Source organism: Trichechus manatus, unplaced genomic scaffold (genome assembly GCF_000243295.1).
Source record: "Trichechus manatus latirostris isolate Lorelei unplaced genomic scaffold, TriManLat1.0 scaffold00010, whole genome shotgun sequence".
Taxonomy (NCBI): Eukaryota; Metazoa; Chordata; class Mammalia; order Sirenia; family Trichechidae; genus Trichechus; species Trichechus manatus.
The window spans coordinates 3,166,470-3,173,139 of record NW_004443946.1 but is presented as its reverse complement, the minus strand read 5'-3'; the positions used below and the strand labels follow the sequence as shown (position 1 = coordinate 3,173,139).

General features: G+C 37.0%; 1 non-coding gene across 1 annotated transcript; it reads right to left on the bottom strand.

The window, feature by feature from the left end:
• Positions 1-1,201: 1,201 nt before the first annotated feature.
• LOC111819518 (U6 spliceosomal RNA) lies at positions 1,202-1,307 on the bottom strand. The gene has a single exon (XR_002823125.1). It is a non-coding gene; the product is annotated as a U6 spliceosomal RNA (small nuclear RNA).
• Between the last annotated feature and the right edge of the window lie 5,363 nt (positions 1,308-6,670).

The following is a 6,670-nucleotide window of genomic DNA, read 5'->3' as shown; positions in this document are numbered from 1 at the left end:
TATGGATAACATTATGAGTAATGGGAATTACAGAACACTTAATTGTGCTCATGAGGAACCTGTACATAGTTCAAGAGGCAGTCATTCAAACAGAACAAGGGGATACTGTGTGGTTTAAAGTCAGGGAAGGTGTGTGTCAGGGTTGTATCCTTTCCCCATACTTATTCAATATGTATGCTGAGCAAATAATCCAAAAAGCCAACCTGTATGAAGAAGACTATGGCATCAGGATTGGAGGAAGACTCATTAACGATCTGTGATACACAGATGACACAACATTGCCTGTTGAAAGTTAAGAGGACTTTATGTATTTATTGATGATGATCAAAGACTACAGCCTGCAGTATAGATTACACCTCAACATAAAGAAAACAAAAATCTTCACAACTGGATCAATAAGCGACATCATGATAAATGGAGAAAAGTTTGAAGTGGTCAAGGATTTCATTTTACTTGGATCTACAATCAATGCCAATGGAGGCAGCAGTCAAGAAATCAAACAACATATTGCATTGGGCAAATCTGCTGCAAAAGTCTTCTTTAAAGTGTTAAAAAGCAAAGATGTCACTTTGAGGACTAAGGTGCACCTGACCCAAGGAATGGTATGTCCAATTACTTCATATGCACATTAAAATCGGACAATGAATAAGGAAGACTGAAGAAAAGTTGATGCATTCACATTATGGTGTTGGTGAAGAATAGTGAATATACCATGGACTGCCAGAAGAACGAACAAATCTGAATTGGAAGAAGTACAGCCAGAATGCTCCTTAGAAGGGAGGATGGTGAGACTTTGTCTCACATACTTTGGACATGTTATTAGGAGAGACTAGTCCCTGGAGAAGACCTTCAACAAGGTGGACTGACACAGTGGAGATGGTGCAGGGTCGGGCAGTGTTTCATTCTGTTGTACACAGGGTTGCCATGAGTTGGAGCAGACTGGATGGTACCTAACAACCACAACAAGAGTCAATTCTACCTTTACCTTCAGGTAATGAAACAGTCAGCTTGAATGAACACCTCATTTTATATTTAATTGTTTTTTTTTATTATGAAAGGTAGACCCCGATTGTTGAGGATTTAAAAATAGAGAGGCTTAAAAATTGTGGTATTAATTCCCAGAGACAATTACTGCTTACACTGTGCTGTATCTTCTTTTAGTTTTTATCCTATGCTGATCACGTATATAACTTATATTTTTATAAAGTGTGAAGCATACAAGAATTTGCATACCATCTTTGCACAGGTGCCATGCTAATCTTCCCATATTGTTCCGATCTGAGCACACAGACTGCTGAAGTAAGTACTGTACATACAATTTTGTATTATGTGTTTCATTTCCAGTTTCTATTATATTTTAACTTTGCCCACAGCAGGATTTCTTTTTGGTCTAAGTCCTCCAGGCCAAATCTAATTTGCTGTAGTTGCTACAGAAATTTCCAACAAAAAGTATTTTCAATCTAGGGGGAGGTGTGGTATTCTGTTTCCAAATCCCTAAAAGGAGAGACTTGTGCAAATTTGTCAAATCCATGATTTTATGATGATGCTGAGATGCAGATACATGTGACTGGATTTTAAATTCATGCTCCATTTCCTAGAGCACTTTCTAAAAAAGTAGAAGGGGATAAAGGCATTCTCATTATGGTGCTACTGCTCCTGCAATACAGTGCTTTAGGGTTTTATAACAGCTATATGATGGACAGAAACCTAAACTATGAAGCTAATTGAAAAATTTAAAGCCCATTTGCAAAGGCTAAATTTCAATTGCCCATCATTTTGTTATTTTACTCTTGTCCTTGTTCTTTAGATTTATGTATTCACATAAAAATAACCACACATAAAATATGCAACTAGAACTGATATTGTTTGCATGTCGTCTATATACTGAAAACATTTGAGGTTAAGACCAGATTAGTTTTCTTGTATTTGGAAATAAGGCAGTCCGTGTAAGAATCCATTTATGATTTGATGGGTGGTCTTGGATAAATCAGTATGAGGCGTAAATAAACCACTCTTTAAATCCTGCTAAACAAAAAAAAAAAAACAAAAAAACTAAGGAACAGCTAAATTAAGAATTTCATCTTTTCATTTTATAGTTCCACAGATGAGTCATTTAAATGACCTTTCATCCTAATGCATTTAAAATGATTACTACATTGAAAGGTTTTCATTCTATACCCCCACTTTTCCAACTGCGTGTTAAGTGAGTTCTCTGCACGGGTCAGAGAAAGCTCTGATAAATCAGTAGACTTAAACGAGATGCGATTACTCCAATGCTGAGTATTTATGGTACAGAAATATCACTTCTTCTCTTCCACAAATTTATTTTGGTGAGTTAAAGCAAAGTAGAGAAACAAAGTTTTGAAAATAAAATAAGATTCACTCATTCCACAAATATGTATTCAGTCTCTCACATGCCAGTTACAATGCTGGGAGCCTAGGGAGGAAGATAGGTAAGTCACACTCTCTGTCTTGGACTAGCTCACATGTGAGCAGGGTCTCAGTGTCATCTATAGAAGAGATATGAGACTCGGACCCAAGATGTATTCTGAGAAAAGGAAAAGAGTGGATGGGGCCAAGACTAGGACTTGTGTCTACAATATACAGGATGCAGTTCACTGAATTTGGCACCCCTGAGAGGCTAATCCATCATATTACAGCCTTTCTTGGTGAAAATTTATTATCTCAAAATAGCTGACCCCCGTGAGGCTTTTAGGGTTTTTCCCGTCTTTGGTTGAAGTTAAGATCTACTTCTAGGCTACCGTTTTGCATTCAAGATTCTTGACCTGCCCACCTCCATCAATTTAAATAAAATTATACCAGTCCTTGTTTTTAGGGCTATACATTCTCTATTAGAAGATAAAAAACATAAATATGCAAATATTTCCTGAAAATTCAAATATATGGTGTTTCATATTCTCTGAGACAAATGATATCATGACCTTTTGTAGAATATATAGGCAACACTTCTTTCAGTTTATGTATTCCCAGCTCATTTCAGCTCTTTACTTTCTACTATACTAAAAATACTTTAATTCAAATTGTACAAAATATAAATACTTTGACGGTTTGTTCCACTTTAGTCCATGTAGGTATGTCTTTTCATAATGACAGATTTTTAATCAGCCTTACAGAACTACAAACTATATGTAAGTAATGCAAGTGGTTCGTGTTTAGCTGCTAACTTAAAAGTTGGTGATTTGAACCCACACAGCTGCTCTGCAGGAGAAAAGCTTGGCAATCTGCTTCCATAAAGATTACAGCTAAGAAAACCCTACAGAGCCATTCTACTCAATAACACATGGGGTCACCATGAATTGAAATCAACTTAACAGCAATGGGTTTGTTTTGTTTTTTTCTATTAGTGTACCATTTCACTAAATATATACATCCCTCTAACCATCACCACAGACAATAGTTACAACATTTTCATCACCTCCCAAAGCTACTTTGCATCCTTTTGTAATACCATCCTCCCAGCCCTCTACCGCAGATAACCACTGATCTGCTTTCTGTTGTTACAGATTAGATTTCCTTTTTTTTTGCATCAGAAACTGTGCATTCTTTTATGTCTATCTTTTTTTTTGCTTAGCATAATATTTATCCATGTTGTTGCATATATCCGCATTCCAATATATATCCAATCCATATAGCCAATATATCCATGTTGTTGCATACATCAATAGTTCACTACTTTTTAATGCTGAGTCGAATTCCATTGTATGGATATATCACAATTTGTTTTTTCATTCACTCTTGATGGACATCTGGGTTGTTTCTAGGTTTTGGCTATTAAGAATAAAGTTGCTATGTGCATTCACGTACAAATATTTGTGTAGACATATATTTCCATTGATATTGAGTAAAACGCCTAGCAGTGGAATTGTTGGTTCATAGAGTGTGTATTTGATTAACTGCATAAAAAGCTGCCTGTTTTCCAAAGTGATTGCATCATTTTGCATTTCCATCAGCAGTGTATGAGAGCTCTAGTTGCTCCACATCTTTTCTAACTTTAGCCATTCTCATGAATGTATAAGTGGTATTTCATTGTGGTATGTAATCTGCATTTCCCTGACAATTAAGAGGCTGAACATTTTTTCATGTGCTTATTGGATATTCAGATTATCTTCTCTGGCAAAGTGTTTATTCAAATCTTTCACCCATTTGTATTGAATTTTCAGCTGCATTTAACAATATTGACTAGTCTTAGTTAAACCTTTTCTTTATTACGGAGAATTCAAACATGCTCAGAAGTAGAAAAAATTTCCATAATAAACCCATACGTATTCCTCAACCAACAGCAATAATTGTCAACATTTTGCCTGTCTATTCTTGAAACTTCATCTTGGCTTCCATGATAATTCATTTTTCCTGGTTTCCTTTGGAATTTCAACTCCTCTGCATAGTCGCAGTTTTCTTTGCTTATTCTCCCTGAAGTTTCTAGGGGAAGATCCTTTCTTGTCTCTCCCAGCTTCTGGTAGCCCCAGGTGTTCCTTGGCTTGCAGCTACAGCACAACTCCATTATCACATGGCTGTCTTCCCTCTGTGTGTCTCTCTGTGTCTCTTCTCTTTTATAAGAACACCACTCATATTGGATTAGGACCCACATACTCCAGTATGACCTCATAGTAACTTAGCCGACAACATCTTCAAAGATCCTGTTTCCAGACAAGGTCATGTTCACAGCTAACCCGGGTTAGAACTTTAACATATCTTTTTCAGGGGACACAATTCAATCCATAACGATGACTAACATGAAAATCTTTACCAAGAGGAAAGTCTGATGGATGCTACAAAGGGAGATGTGCCCCCTAACAGAGCCAACCCTCCAAGATCACTTATAGTATGGCAATGAGAATCACCAAGGGCTCCACAGCTGAGATTCATCCAGGCACATTAAGGCTGTGGCCAGTTCTATAAGTCTTACATTTCTGATTATCCTAAACTTCCCCTAGAGTTTCAAAAGTTGGGTATTGTTCTGGATTTCTGGAACAGTAGGAATCTCTGATGTATTAGAAAACTCAAGTCTCTCCTTGGCTTTCAAAATTGGAACCCAGTAAGTTTATCCTTTATTCTGGGAAAACTGATTCTCAGAACCCTGGTGGCCTGTATTTTATTCATTTCTTTCCGCAAATATTTGTTCAAATGTACAGTATCCCAGGCATTGTGTTAGAAATGCAAGAAATATTCAGATACCATGGATCACATCTTTTAGTTTATTGTTAGTGAAACAGCATGCATGTTGAGAACAGGGTTATCTTATTCAGTCCCTTGTTCTCAGTGCTGGCAACCAGGTATTTTAATAAATGTAGTTAAATAAGTGTTTAATAAATGTAGTTAGTGTTTAAATAATTGCTTACGTGCATGCATGGAGTGTCAGAGAGAGTTGCCTTGCTTTGGTAATTCTGAAGGTGCTGGCCATTTTACTCAGAATCACACTTCTATGCCTTAAGTAGTATTTACTAACGTGGAAGAGCTACAACCAAATAGCTACAGCCCCTCAGGGGCAAATGATGCTACAGTAGCATTAAGATAATCCAAATCTCCCAACGACACCCCAGGCAGGAAGTCAGTTAATAGTTGGAGTAAGGCTTGTATTATGTATTAAGGCTTGTGTTATCTTGACTTCTAATTGCTAAAATTTCTCAAAGAGGGAGGAAAAAGCACTGGACCTCAGGAAAAAAAAAATTACCTTCTCCTCAGATTATATCACAGTTAAGAATAATAATAAAAAGAGATTAACCATCACTATAACAAAAGCTATTTAATACCATTTATAAAACAGTTTTATATACAATTTCTTACTGGATCCTTACAACACCCCTGGGAGGAAGCCACAGAGAGTATTAGTATACTTATCCCCAAGATATACAAAGAGCTGAAAATGAGGTTCTGAGAATGTACTAAATGCCTTGTCCAAGGTTTCACAGCTACTTGATACTCTGCAGAATATACCAGGAAGATACACTGCAGTAAAGATAATTTATCACATCTCCTGGTACAACAATGGGATAGTATTAAAAAAAAATCAGAGGTAAAAGAAAAATGTAAACTTAGATGTAGACTAACCATCCAAGGCACCATTTTAGTAAGGGGGTCATCCACCCAGGGCAGTGAAAGAGAATACTTGAGCCCCAGCTAGGGCATTTTCTATTTTCAAAAAAAAGCTTTGGCTCAAGACTTCATCTAATCCCGTAGGGGTGAGCCCCTTGGGTACCATGACTTGTGAACTCTCAAATTCCTCAAAACACGCTGAGATGTTTTGTCTTCTCTTACATAGACAAAATTTCCCCACTTGTTTTTATGTTATACTTGTCCAGGAGGAGCCCCTTAGCTTAGACATATCTGTTCAGGAGTTTCACTGCTTCAGCCAGTGCTTGGAGGGACAATAGAGCTTGAGGATTGTAGATGGGAACAAAGAAAGGAAGGCTTGTAGAGCTACTACTCATCACCTCTGTTCAACTCTCCAAGGAACAAAGTGAGGCAGTGCTATCTGTGAGTTATTACATTAGGACATACAGGAGAACCAGCTCCTATTTGGAGAATGTTCTTCAATTTCTAGCATGGTTATTACTGTGGAATAACTATGGCTGGACATTAATCTTATACCAGGCTTACGTTTCAGGTAATTGCTTTGCAGAAGATGAAGTGCATTTCCTTCTACCTCAAA